At 49.1% G+C, this 13,377-nt stretch overlaps 1 pseudogene; it reads left to right on the plus strand.

The window, feature by feature from the left end:
- The first annotated feature begins 12,373 nt into the window (after positions 1-12,373).
- LOC105088259 (small ribosomal subunit protein eS24-like) lies at positions 12,374-12,739 on the plus strand (annotated as a pseudogene).
- The last annotated feature ends 638 nt before the right edge of the window (positions 12,740-13,377 follow it).

Genomic DNA, 13,377 nt, shown 5'->3' on the forward strand with positions numbered 1-13,377 from the left:
GATGGACGGGCTGGACCACAGCTGCAGAGCAGTAGCTCTTTGCCCTGCTCCCAGCACCCAGCTCACCCAGGCTGCACGGTGGATGCAGTGATAAGCCTGAAACCACAAAGCCTGGGTGGTCCGTGGGGTGACTCGCAGTGCATACTGTCACTCTGCTGAGGATTCCTGGTGACAGCAGGAACCATGCAGGTTTCTAAGTCTAAGCTCACCATCTAAGTCAGCTCATTCTCACTGACTTAAAATAAAACTAAAACAAGCAGGAGCCTGACACGTGGAGATGGTTCGTATTTGAAGAAGACAGGCAGTGGGTCTCCATAATAGAGGAGAGGAGTGTGTGTGTGTATGTGTGTGTCACATCCATTCTAGATTTCGGTTCTTGAACGAGAAGGAGGTAGTCTTGCTACAAAGAGGGCAAAATGACCTTCCAAGTCAGCCAGGTTCTCAGCTGTCTTAGTTACTGGGAGGAATATTTAAGGTACTTCATCTGCAAGATTATTTTAAGCAAAATATATGTAGAGCAGTGGCCCTCCAGACTGGGCCAGCAGCTTCAGCATCACTTGGGAACTTGTTAGAAATACAAATTCTTGGACCTACTGAGACCTATCAAGGGGGTGAAGCCCAGTAACCCCTGTATCAACAAGAAACCCCCCCCCAGGTGATTCTGGTGCCACTGAAGGTTGAGAACCAACTGATGTAAAGCACCTACCCCTGCACCCAGGTCTGAGTGAACACTAGCAGTTTTGGCCAAAGGTCACAGGGCAAGTTTGTGGAAAGGCGTGGCCTTACTTGATCTCTGGCCCTACCAGTTTTAGACAGCTTTTTCCACCAAGTGGAGTCTTTTCTCCTAGGAGCAAGATCTGCACATCTGGGAAGATGAGTTGCAAGGTCAGACATTGGTGTTCAGTGGAGATTACTCGGGAATATCCAAGTTTAGGACTTGGAAGAACAACAGAGCTAAGCCTTAGGCGTGTGAAACACCACGGACACTTCTTGGTTTGTCATTTAAGAGTCCTGTAGGTTGAGGCTTGGAGGCTGGCCACGTCCAGTGTACACGTGGTGGCATTCTTACAGATGCACGCATCTGTGGGTCCAGCCCCTGGTACGTAGGAACTGCTAAGCGTCCATTACCCACAAGTGGGTTAAATCTCTACAGCAGCTGTCAGGCTGGCTTAGCCTGGGTCTGTGTTTTATATTACAGGTAGCTTTTGGAACCGAAATCTTTATTATAACAATATTAAAGTAAACAACAAACAAAAAAAACCCAAATCAGTAATAGTCATATCTCTTTCAAAAGAACTGTTTCTCACTTTCTATTATTTAGCTGTTTGTAAACAAATCTTCATATCCTCCCATTCACGGTGAACACCGAATTTTGTGCGCTTCTCTCTCTCTGACATTATCATAAATATTTTCCGTGATGGCCCCTAGTCTTCCTCATTGCCATTGTGACGGCTGAAAAATGTCCTCTCAGACTGAGATGACATAAATTGTAGATGTTTATCTGGCTACCTCTATTTCCTAAATAGCAGTGTCTGTGGCAACTTTTCTGTAGGTCACATTTTCTCCTTGTTGATGTTTTTCCTTAGATTAACTTCCTGGAAGTGGAATTAACAGGAAAAGTATATGAACACACCTGACTGCTGGAGCAACAGGAAAGACGTGTCCCCCTCCAAAAGTATCAGTTTCTTTATGAGTGGCAATGCATAAACACACCCGTTTTGTGAAAAGTAATCCTTGGCATTGAGTCTTATTTCACTCCACTCCTTTTTTCTTTTTCTTTTTCTTTTCTTTTCTTTTTTTTTTTTTTTCGCCAGTTAAGTGAGAATGCAAGTTACTCGTGCACCCTGTTACTGGTGCAGTTTCCTTTTGTAAATCCTAGATCCCTTCTTCTTTCCAAAGACAGCTGGTCAAACTGGCTTCAAAGAGAATTCATTTCAATTAGGGCGCACATATATGTGCATGTGTGCTATGTATCTGTGGTTACGAGTGTATGGATACATAGATGTGTCTGAGTGTCTGACCATCTCTGTGTGGATACTTGCTTTAATGCCTTAAAGAACACACGTGTTTAAATAAAAAAATAAATAAAACCTAATTACCTCCCCGCACCCCCCCTAAAATAAAAGAACACACGTGCTGTGGAATGTACATGTCAGCAGTTCTGCTGAATGACACCGTGTTTCTGAGCACGCATTCCTTAGAGTATGTTCGTGTGTGTATGTGAATACGTTGTGTCATGGATAATGCATGCAATGTAAGGAACGAGTCAAACATAGACCACTTGTGCCTTGACAGAATTCTTTCATCCATGCCTTCCTGCATAGCTTTGCTAACATAGGGAATAAGTTAATGAATTCCAAGTTACAATGGAATGTTTAGAAGAGTTGGGACCATTTGGGGAAAAGCAGATATATCCTACAAGGCTCTACTTTTTATGCAGAAAATAGAAAAAGCCTCAGTGGGCTGGGACTTTGAAAACCATTGATTTAGTAATACTGGGCAGGTCACATACCACCACCACCCTCACGCCCAAAATACACACACACACCCTAGCCCTTGCCTCTGTTCTCTGAGTCTAAAAATGGAGATGAGAAGAAAGGATGCTTGTGAAAATGAGATAAGATGATGCTCACAGAAGGCACTCAGAAGACGTGGTCCCCTGTGGGAAAAGGAGTGGAGGAGATCCAGGTCCCAGGCCAAGGGCCCCAGTCTCTTCTCAGACCCTGAAATAGAAAATGAAAGCTCCTAATTGTAAGCGTCGCCAGAAGTCTCTCCAAAGTCTGCCTTGACCAGAGCTAAAACCTCACACATCATTGCAGAATGCGTGCAGTCTCGGGGTAGACTAAACTATTCAAACCGTGGGGTCCCTGGCGAAAAGGCAGTCAAAGCTCCTCATGGGGTGGAGGGAGCTGGAAATCACTGGGACAAATCTGTAGATTTCAAACTTTTAAAAAACCAACAGAACTCTCTCCACCCCCTACACACACTCTTTTACAGCGAACCCCAAGCTATGAAACAAATAGGGGGACACAGGACGGGTGGGCTGCCCACTCTCCATCCCTGGACACTTATTGAGGGGCTCCTGGAGCCCGTCCACACACCCTGGAGCCCCCCAGGTGAACACCATGCACTTAAATGACCCTGGAGTTCCCGCCAGCACTGCCACTCTCTAAGGCTCAGACACACTTTCCACACAGTAACAGACCAGCTAACGTTTATTGAGAGCGTCCGATGCTCCAGGTTCTGTGCTTAGTTCCTGACACACGCTATCTCATTTTGGCCTCACGTGTTCTCCAGGAGGAAGACCCTAATAGTACTCTTAGGATCCCCATTCTGCAGTTGAGGAATGTAAGGCCCGTTGCAAGGATTCTGGGCATGGTAAGGAGCGTGTCCAAGTTCATTCAGCTTGGACATTATGGAACCGAGAAGTAAAACCTGGATAGCCTGGGTCCAGAGTCTGTGTTCTTAACCTGCCCTGTAAAGCCTCCCCATTGTGAGAGTTCAGTGGCATCTTTGGGATTTAAACTTCCCAAATCCCCATCGATAGACCTTGTGACACTCACTTTTTTTATTTGGGCGGTTTTGGGTTTTGTTTTGCTTTGTTTTTAGTAAAGGTATGGGAGTGGCCCCACATTCTCCTCTATCTCTTATCTAAAACCCTCTATGATCAGGACAAAAGAGCAGAGCCCAGAAATACTGCCTAATCTGAGCATCAAGCCATTGACTTTGACAGCAACCATGGCTGCTGGTGAAGATTGTTCCCGAAGGTATTTGTTTGATGGAGGACAAGGTGCAGGTGGAAGCTGCGAGTGGCATCTGATATCCCTCAGTGCTTTAAATTCTGACTTATTTAACAGCCACAATACTCCAGGCAAGTCAATATGATTATCTCCATTTTGGGATGGCAAAACCGAGGCTCAGAGAAAATTTGCTGGAGATGCCTCTGGTTAGAAGCAGATTTGAACCCATCACCCTCTGACCTTCCATCACAGTCCACCAGGCCTTTGGGGAGAGTGGGTCCTTGCTTTTCTTCAGAGTCTTCCTCAAAGCTCCCAGAGTTCCTTCTTCACTTCCATCATAGCCGTTGTTACCAACGCTGCCAAAGCTTGTCGCCACGTCTGTCTCCTCTGCTACCCTGAGATTCTTGACGGCAGAGTGGGAGCACAAACAGGGCCCTCTGGGAAGGTTTCCTAGGGAGCGAACAAGCCAGTCCAAGTAACCCAGACCTCCAAGGAGCTGAGAACCCCCTCCACCCCACCCAGCACCTCTGGGCTCCAGACGTTGAGAACCCCTCCAGCCCCTGAAGTTTCACCCTTTCTCCCTCCCACAGGTGGTAGCCCTCTTTGGTCTCTGGGAAATCCCTAGGTAAATCTTTGACTTTTAAATGGGTTCCCAGGAGCCAAATTTTCACCCAAAGTTGAGTGAGCGAAGATGTCCTCAAACTCTCCCAGCTATAAGGACTCCTTTCTGTCCTTCCCTCTGCTTCAGGACCAAATCTCACACAGGACAGTGTGTTTAAGAGCTTGGGATCTAGAGTCAGACGTGGCTTTTGAGTCCTAGCTCTGCCACTTGCTGTGTGATTTGGGGAAAATTCCTTAACCTCTCTGAGCCTCTAAGAGGAAATAGTTACTAACTAATCGTGACCACATGATGATGTTTTGAGAGTCCAATAAGATAAGGCATGGAAAGGGCTTAGCACAGGGACTGGCTCATGGTAGGTGTTCAGAAAAAGAGCTTGAGATTGAACAGTGCTCTCTCTCAGAGGCTCTGAGCAGCTGGCAAAGCAGAAGTCAGGAGGTCAAAGTGGTGCAGGGGGCAGCTCACCTTGGTGGGGGATGGGGACAGGAAGGGTAGTCCAATGCTGAGTCAGGGGGAGCTGGGGAGGGGACAGTGACTCAGACAGATGTTCCCATTCAAAGAATCGGCCCAAATATTAACCACAGGAAGCAGATAGGAGTTTAGGCAGAAGGGCCTTTCCATGGTGGAAACCCACGGGCAGTGTGTTAGGGAGGCAGAAAGGGGACGCCAGATAGGGGAGGGGAGGAGATGAAATTTCAGGCTGGAGAACAGAGGGAGACGTCTCTCCCACCGCCCCATGGAGCAAGGTCAAGGAAGCTGAAAAGAGCAGGCTGCCTGGGACCAGGAGGGAGCCCGCTTCAGCTCCAGTAGAATGTCCTCCTTCCTTTAATCTAAGATCCTTCCTTCATGGTCTGAGGCTGGAAAGCCTCGGCTGAAGCCTAGAAAGAGAAGAAAGGAACTTGGGTTGACTAAGCCCCTACTCTGCGCCCAGACTGTAAGCTTTATCTCCAGGTGCCTGTCCTGAAGCAACACAACCCGACAGGGCAGGGCAGCACCCCCATTGCAGACTAGGAGCCCAGGGGAGAGGGACCTCGCCAGCTAGACAAGTGGCAGAGCCGGGAGTCAAACCCAAACCTATTGCTTCCAGGCAGGTAGCAGGTAGCGCCATCCTTAGGCAGTGGGGCTGTTGGTCGCAGGTTCAAGTTCACACTTCTGCCAACTACTAGACATAGTACCTTGGACAAGTCACCTGTGGGCCTCTGGTTCCCTGGCTACAAAGCAGAGAGGGCAGTAGTGCCCCAGCTTAGGGTGTCATGAGGATTGAAGGAGTGAGAGCTGAGCCCAGCACAGGGTCAGTGTGCCTCATTTATGTCAACTGTGGACTTACAGTCTTCTTAAGAAAAGCCCCTCCTTGGGAGTGTGGAAGAAAGCATGGCTGCCCCCACCCCAAGGAGCGTGCACAGAGCTTGGGGTCTAGAGACCTGAGTTCGGAGCCCAGCTCCACACCTTACCAGGAGTGTGATCTTGGAGGAGTCACTAGACATTGCTGAACCTCAGTGTCCTCATCTCTAGCATGGGGACAGTGACGTTGTCGGCCACGCAGGCTAATGGTGGCACGTTGTGTACATGACAGCCCCTAGCATGGTTCAACGGGGAACAGAGACCAGGAGGCTGGGACTGGAATTTCCTTGTGGTAGAGAAGACCAATGAGCTGTGGGCTGTGCGAGGGAGAGGGGAAAGAGAGTGGAGGAAGGTTCTGATAGCCAGAAAGATCCAAATCCTACTGCCTAACCAAGGTGGGCATTTCCCCAGCCACAGAGGGAGATTCTGATAGGCACAGGGCAAGGACGAAGGGGAACATTACAGGGCTGGGGTCTTAGCTTTTTCTGTCACCTTCTGCTGAAGGCAGCCACCCAGGAGCTGATGGCCCACAAAGACCTTCCCGCTGTGTAACCCAGGGGAAGTTGCTCACCCACTCTATTCCTTCTCTTTTTGGTGTCCACACTAGGAGAAAGTTCACACAGCTTTCAGTGAGTGGGAGGGTTGACAACGAGGTGTCAACTACTGGAAAAGAAAGAGAGAGAAGACCTCAGCGGGTATTTGATGGTATCTCCCTACTTTTGGTCCTGGCTGGGGGTGGGGGCTGGAGGACTTCACAGGAAGGTGTGGCGGAGGAGGACCAAGCCACAAAGACCAAAATTAGCTACAAGATGGGGCAGGGAAACCCTGTGTGGGTGCAGCATGGAGGGAAGCAGAGCTGCAGTAGGGAAAAGTGAGTGTGGACCACTGCTGCTCGGCCCCTGCTCTCTCCCAGCTTCTACTGGGTCGAAGCAGGACTGGCATGGGCTAGGGCAGAGTCGGGAGAGAGCATGAAAGATCTGGGATGATATTCCAGCTGTGTCTTGTCCAGCTGGGTGGCTGTAGGCAAGGCTTACACTTCCTGAGCCTTTCTTTTCTCATCTCTGAAATGGGATGATAAAGCCTCCCTCACTGAATAGCTGGAAGGGAAAAATACAGGTGTAAGAATAGTACCTACTGGTACTCACCAGAATGCACTTTATTTCATTAATCTTCACAACAGTCCTGACAGTGAATGCTTTCACCCCCATTTACAGAGACAGAAAGAGCTCAGAGAGGTTAAGGGATTTGTCCAAGTCACACAGCTGGTAAACAGCAAGCTGGATGTCAGACCCTGGGTCTGCAGGGCTCTATTCGTGCTTGAGAGCCTGGCATACAGTAACCAAGACAGAGTGACTCATCCTCCCCTCCAGAGTCCTTCCCTTGGTCCCTCCTCCTCAGTGGCGGCTGGGTTCATTCCTTAGCCTTGGTCTGGGACCCGGGATTCCTGGTGCAGACCCCTGCCCCTGATTCTGCCAGCACAGAAGCACAGGCCCGTGATATACTTACATTTGACCTCCTGATTCTGGCCAGTGTACCTCAGCCTGGCTCCACACGCGCCCACGCTGGTGATGGATTCTCAGGCAGGTAATCTAATGGGAGGAAGTAGATGACCCTGAATGAACTTCCTATCTGCAATCGTGCACCCCGGTCACTTTAAACGTAGCTTCTTGTGTCCACTGGTGTGTTGAACTGTGAGGTCATGGTAAGGGAGCGAACTCAAAAAGGACCCAGCTGAAGGCGCCGAATCTGATGGCACATCAGGAAGGGTCATTCAGGGATTACTCGTAACCCTAACCCATCCCTGGAGAAAGCAGGCAGCCCTGACCTTTGCCCCTGGGCCTTCTTTCTCCCGAAAACAAGTTGTTGCGAGGAGGCTTGGGATGTAGGAGGAAGGAGGATAGAGCTTCCCCGGGCCCCGCTATGTGCTGGGGACCACAGGAAGGGCTTGACACAAGCGGCTTCATCTAGGCAGCAGCCTGGAGAGCAGGCATGAGAGCCCCCAGGGAAACGGAAGCGCTAAGCCTCAGAGAAGTTCGTCCCAGTGCCAGAGGCCACCAGCTGACGAGGGACAGAGTGGCCGGTCTGACTTCTGTGTCAACACTCTTCACACGAGGACCCCAGTGAACCCAGACACGTGGGTAGGCAGAGCCCCACGGTGTTTTCTTCATTGTCAGACCTTTGTCTGCGCCTCGGTCTCTGTTCTGCCTTGATCCGGAACGTGTCTGCGCCTACAGGCTGTCTGTCGGACTCATTATGCCCAAGGCTCTATTCCGGAAGCCTCACGAGTGTGTGACAAGAGGAAGACCAAGAGCCTGACCTCAGAGAACGAGGAGAAGAGAGATGCAAGGCCAAATCTGACCGTGGTCCAGAGGAGGGACCAGGAAAGGCCGTGTGGAGTTAAAGAGAACAGACCTGGGAAGGGGGAGGGATTCAGGCCAAGTGTCTGATCCAGAGCTCTGAGCATCATAGTTGCTCATTTTCCAGATGAGGAAACTGAGACCCAGGGAAAAGGAGTTCTTTGCACAGAGCCACATACCTTACCAGCATGAGCAGAGCCAGCTGAGCACCCGGGTCTCCTGACTCCCCAGGCCCGTCCACGGCACTGTGACAGTTCCATCTACCCCCTGACCAAGGCTGACGGGGGACTGCGCAAGTGCAACGCAGGTAGCCCAGTACAGATCCACTGTCATAACCACAAGAACTCAACATGCTCAACCTGCCTGCCTTCGGTATCGGGGAAGATTCGATTCAGCTGCACGAGGAAACCCCAAAAGTTCCCAGCTTATGCACAATCATTTTTAATCTCTCAGGGGAAGGTCTGGAGGCCTGGGGGCCAGACTGTAAGAGAGCTCCGTTCCACAAAGTTGTCAGGGACCAAGGATCACTCCAGCACCTTCTTACCACCCCTAAGGTGTGACCTTCGTCCTGCAGCCCCAAGCGAGGGCACCGGCGCTCCAGGCAGCAGGGCAGGATGAGGAAGAAGAGGGGCAGTGGGGGTGGAACCTGTCTTTTAACAAGGGTTGCTGGAGGCTGTCCCATGACACAGCTCTCTATAGCCCGTCAGTCAGACCCTGGTCAAGGGAGAGGCTGGGAAATAAAATAATTTTTATTCTGGGTGGCCGTGGGCTCAGCTAAAAGCTCCAGGACCATGGAAGAAGGAGAAAATGGATGCTCGCCTTTGGCTTCCACTCCTAAGTTTATTTTCTGGGTCCTACACCATCAGGCTCTCCTTCCCCGGGTCCTAAACACCCCATCCTTATCAGCAGTTTGGGGTGTACCCAGCCTCCCTCCCCCAACCCCCTTCCTGCACCTTCCCCAGCTCAGCACCTGTCACCTGCCTCTCTTGTGAGCCAGGGGGCCACATGGAGGTGGGAGGGCCAGTGCTGGACTAGGAGGCCAGGCATCTGAGTTCTAACTCTGACTTAGCGCATCCCTTATTCTACGATGTTCATATCACACCCTCTCTCTGGACTAAGAGAGAGGGTGTATTTCAGATCCAGAGAAGGACAGGCTGAAAATTAAAGGGAAAACATCCCCCAAAGTACCCTTCAGAGAGCCCCGGACATGGGCTGGAAGATGTCTGTATCATCTCTAGAACACTCAAGAAAGCTTTAGTAAAAAAAAAAAAAAAGAAGAAGAAGAAGAAGAAAGCAAGCTTTAGTAATAGCAAGAGACTGGAAACAAGCTATTCATTGGGAACTGGTTAAGCACATGTACATCTACACCTCAATAGAATGTTCTGCAACTTATGAGAAGAATGAGGCCACGTTACATGTGCTTATATGAAACAATATCCAAAATACATTAAGTTCTAAGAGACAGAACAGACAGAACAGTGTGCCTTGCAGGAAACCATGTGCGTGAAATCCTGCGCACTCAGATTTATATATTTACTTGTCTCTGTGTGAAATTCCTCCGGAAGTATAAACAAGAAACTGTCTCTGAGGAGAGGAACTGGTGACTGGGGGAGACTAGGAAAGACTGGCTTTTTACTCTGAGAGCCTCTTGCCTTTTATACCAGGAAGCATACACAGTAAGAGATAAGGGGAAAAAAAGAAATACTTAGTGATAATTATTTAACCCTGGGCTCAGAGTTTTCTTCTCTAGACCTTAACTGGCCCTTTAGAAAAGGAGAGGACACTTGATAAACCAGCTGAGGTCCCACCTGGTTCAGCATGGTCCGTGATCATGGTCACTGCTACCCTCGGACCCCAGGTCTGGTCCTCCTCACCATAGTCCATGACCCTCTGCCCTTCTGACAAGTTCCTTGCTGGGAAGCATCAGGGAGAGATTCCAGGAGCCAAGGAGGCGGAGAGGACCTGAGAAGGAGGTCCTGGGTCCTGTCAAAGTGGGCTCTTCCTCCCAGAGACTCACCCCTCTCTGTTCCTCTTACGGAGTGAATAGGTTTGGCCAGGACGCCTGTATTGCAAGGGACAGGAATCCCTAAACTGAACTGGCTTAAACTGCTGGACTAGTTTAATGGCTCGTAGAACCCAGAGGAAGAACTGGATTTGGGGGACGCTCGATGAGGAGCCTCCCCCCACTGTCAGAACCCTCCATCCAGCCCATCTAAATTATTTCCAATGTGGTCTCGGTTCTTTCCTCCAGCAGGAAGGATCCTTCCTACCACAGAGATGTAGCCACCAGCAGCACTGAGCTCACAGCCAGAAGCTCAGCTTCCTGGAAAAAAAAGAATTACTTTCCCCCATGTCCTGTTAGAAAAATCCCAGGGCATGGAGGCCTGGTGACAGTTGTTGGCCCAGCAGGAGTCACATGTCCACTTCTGCACCAATCAGTGTGCCTAGAGGATCCTGTCCCTCCACCATTCCCAGCTCAAGTATCACCTCCTCCGAGAAGCCTTCCCAGATCCTCCCACTAAAATCTCATTGCCCTAGTATCTCTCCCTTACAGCACTTGTCTGAACTCCACTTATGTGCATTTGTGTGACTGGTTAGTATGTGTCTCCTCGACTAAATAGAAGCTCCGTGGGGGTAAGAACCACCATGGCTTTGCCCTGGCTGTACCCATAGTGCTTGGCACCTGGACTGGCACATAGTGGCAGGTGGTGGAAATAGTGGGTTCCAAAGCATGGTGACAAATATAATGGTGTAGCTGCTTTCAGGCCTGACTACATTTCCCTGTTGCCTGTTTAGAAAACAAGAATCTTCCCTGAAAGTTTTTTGGGCAACTTTCATCCTCCCACAAACAGCTTGCTCCTGGGCTCAAGTGGTGTTCAAGCCACGTTTGTTGAATGTGGATTGAACACCATTACATTCCAGGTACTGATCCGAGTGTTGGCATACAGCAGTGAGCAACACAGAGAGAACCCTTCCACCTAGCAGGGGAGACTGATGAGAGGCAAAATGAGTATGGGAAGGTTGGGTAGGGGGCTGCAGTTTTGAAATGGGTGGTCAGGGAAGGCCTCATGAAAAAGTAACATTTAAGCAAAGCCTTGAAGGAGATAAAAAAAAAAAAACTGAATCATACAACTATCCAGGGGAGAAGCATTCCAGGCAGAAAAACTAGCCAGTGCAAAGGCCCTGAGGCAGAAGCACTGAGTCCAAAAGACCTATAAGGAGCCAGTGTGCCTGGAGTGGGCGAGAGAGAGAAGTTCAGGGTATGTCCAAGGAGGAAACAGCAACCAGCTCTCTATAGAGACTGGGAATCCATTGCAAGGACTTTGAGCTTTACTCTAAGTCAGAAGTTTTGAGCAGAGGATTGACACGATCTAAATTGTGTTTTAACAAGAGTTCCCCTGCTGCTTTAGGGGGCAAGGACAGAGCAAGGATATCTGTTAGGAAGTATTGCACAGCCAGGTGAGAGATTATAACACCTGGCACCAACATGTGGTGGGGACAGTAAATGTTGTCAGGGTCAGATGTATCTTTTGAAGTTAGAGTCACAAGGATTTGCAGATGGATTGGATGTTGCTTGTCAGAGGGAGAGAGGATTCAAGGATAACTTCAAGGATTGTTAGCTGAACAAATCAAAAAACAAGGGGGGGGGGAATTGTCATTAACTGAAATAAGCAAGAATGTAATGCTTGCAATGCCTCTGAGACATCCCAGAGAACATACCAAGCCCTGTATGCAGGTGGATGGACGTATCTGGAGTTCATGGCGATGACGTTTGGGAGTCATTAGGTTTAACCATATGAAAATACCAATATTCAACCATTTGGACCCACAAAATGGTGATTTCCTATGGGTCAGCCTGGAGATGGTTGTTAAAACTAGAGCACTGGTTCCAATCACTGAGGATTGGTTGCAGGCAAAGAAGAGACAAGTTCCATTGACTGAGCCCCAGCATCCTCCACGGTTAAAATGTCAGGAAGGTTAAGAGGTGCCAGAAAACAACACTACGAAAGAATGGGGGGAGCGGCGGTGAAGGAGGGGCAATAAGAAAACCAGGAGAATATGGTCCCCTGGCAGCCAAGGGAAGAAGGTATTTCTGGAAGGGAGGAGTGATCAACTGACTCAAATACTTCCAAGATTTCAAGGAGAGTGGGAACTCAAGATTGACCACGGAATTTCACATTGGTCACCGGGGACTTGGTCAAGAGTTACTAGAACGGATTCAAGAGAGGATGCAAGAAAGGAAATTGAAGAGATCAGCCGCCATCGTGAATGACACCGTAACTATCCGGACCAGGAAGTTCACGACCAGCTGACTACTTCAGCGGAAACAAATGGCCACTGATGTCCTTCAGCCTGGGAAGGCAATGGTACCTAAGACAGAAATTCGGGAAGAACTAGCCAAAATGTACAAGACCCCGCCAGATGTCATCTTTGTATTCGGATTCAGAACTCATTCTGGTGGTGGCAAGGCAACTGGCTTTGGCATGATTTACGATTCCTTGGATTATGCAAAGAAAAATGAACCCCAACACAGGCTTGCGAGACGTGGCCTGTACGAGAAGAAAAGGACCTCAAGGAAACAGTGAAAGGAACGGAAGAACAGGATGAAGAACGTCGGGGGGACTGCAAAGGCCAATGTTGGTGCTGGCCAAAAGGAGTAAGCTGGAGATGGACAACAGAAGGAGCGAAGATTCTGCAGTGACTGTATCTGTGGTGACTGTGCAGATTTTTCATGAAAGGTTTAATAAACTAAAAACTTTAAAAAAAAATTAAAAAAGGAAATTGAAGGGAGTGAATATAGACAGCTGTTTACAGAGCTTATCATTCTCGTAGTACCTGAAAGGCCTGCTGTATTTGAGTCTTTGAGGATAGGCAAAGGGCTAGAATAGAATATTTGTAATCATCCTGCATGGAGCACAATTCAGATACTTGTCTCCCCATCCTTAGTGAGCCCCTTAACTAAGAAGAGCATTTCTGTGTGTAGAGTCCATCCCCATCCCTCTTCTCTGTCACCCAGGACCTGCTGAAACGTGGCCCAAACTGGCCCGATTCCACGCCAGTCCACACTGGGGAGGTCACATCCATGTATCAATATGTTTCATGTTAATTACAGAGATTGAGCAGCCTCTCCACAGGCAATTGTTCAAAGTTCTGGTTTTAAGCAGAATTCTTACTACCTATTTTCTCCAGAGGGTTGCTGTCTCCAGTACCCTTGCAAAGCATCTGCAGTTACGTGGAAAGACTTCTCTGCCTGGCCTCACTGTGACTCCCTCTGGGAGCTTAGTAATGATGCCAAGACGGGATCCCAGGCCTTGAGACT

Source organism: Camelus dromedarius, chromosome 16 (assembly GCF_036321535.1).
Source record: "Camelus dromedarius isolate mCamDro1 chromosome 16, mCamDro1.pat, whole genome shotgun sequence".
NCBI lineage: Eukaryota > Metazoa > Chordata > Mammalia > Artiodactyla > Camelidae > Camelus > Camelus dromedarius.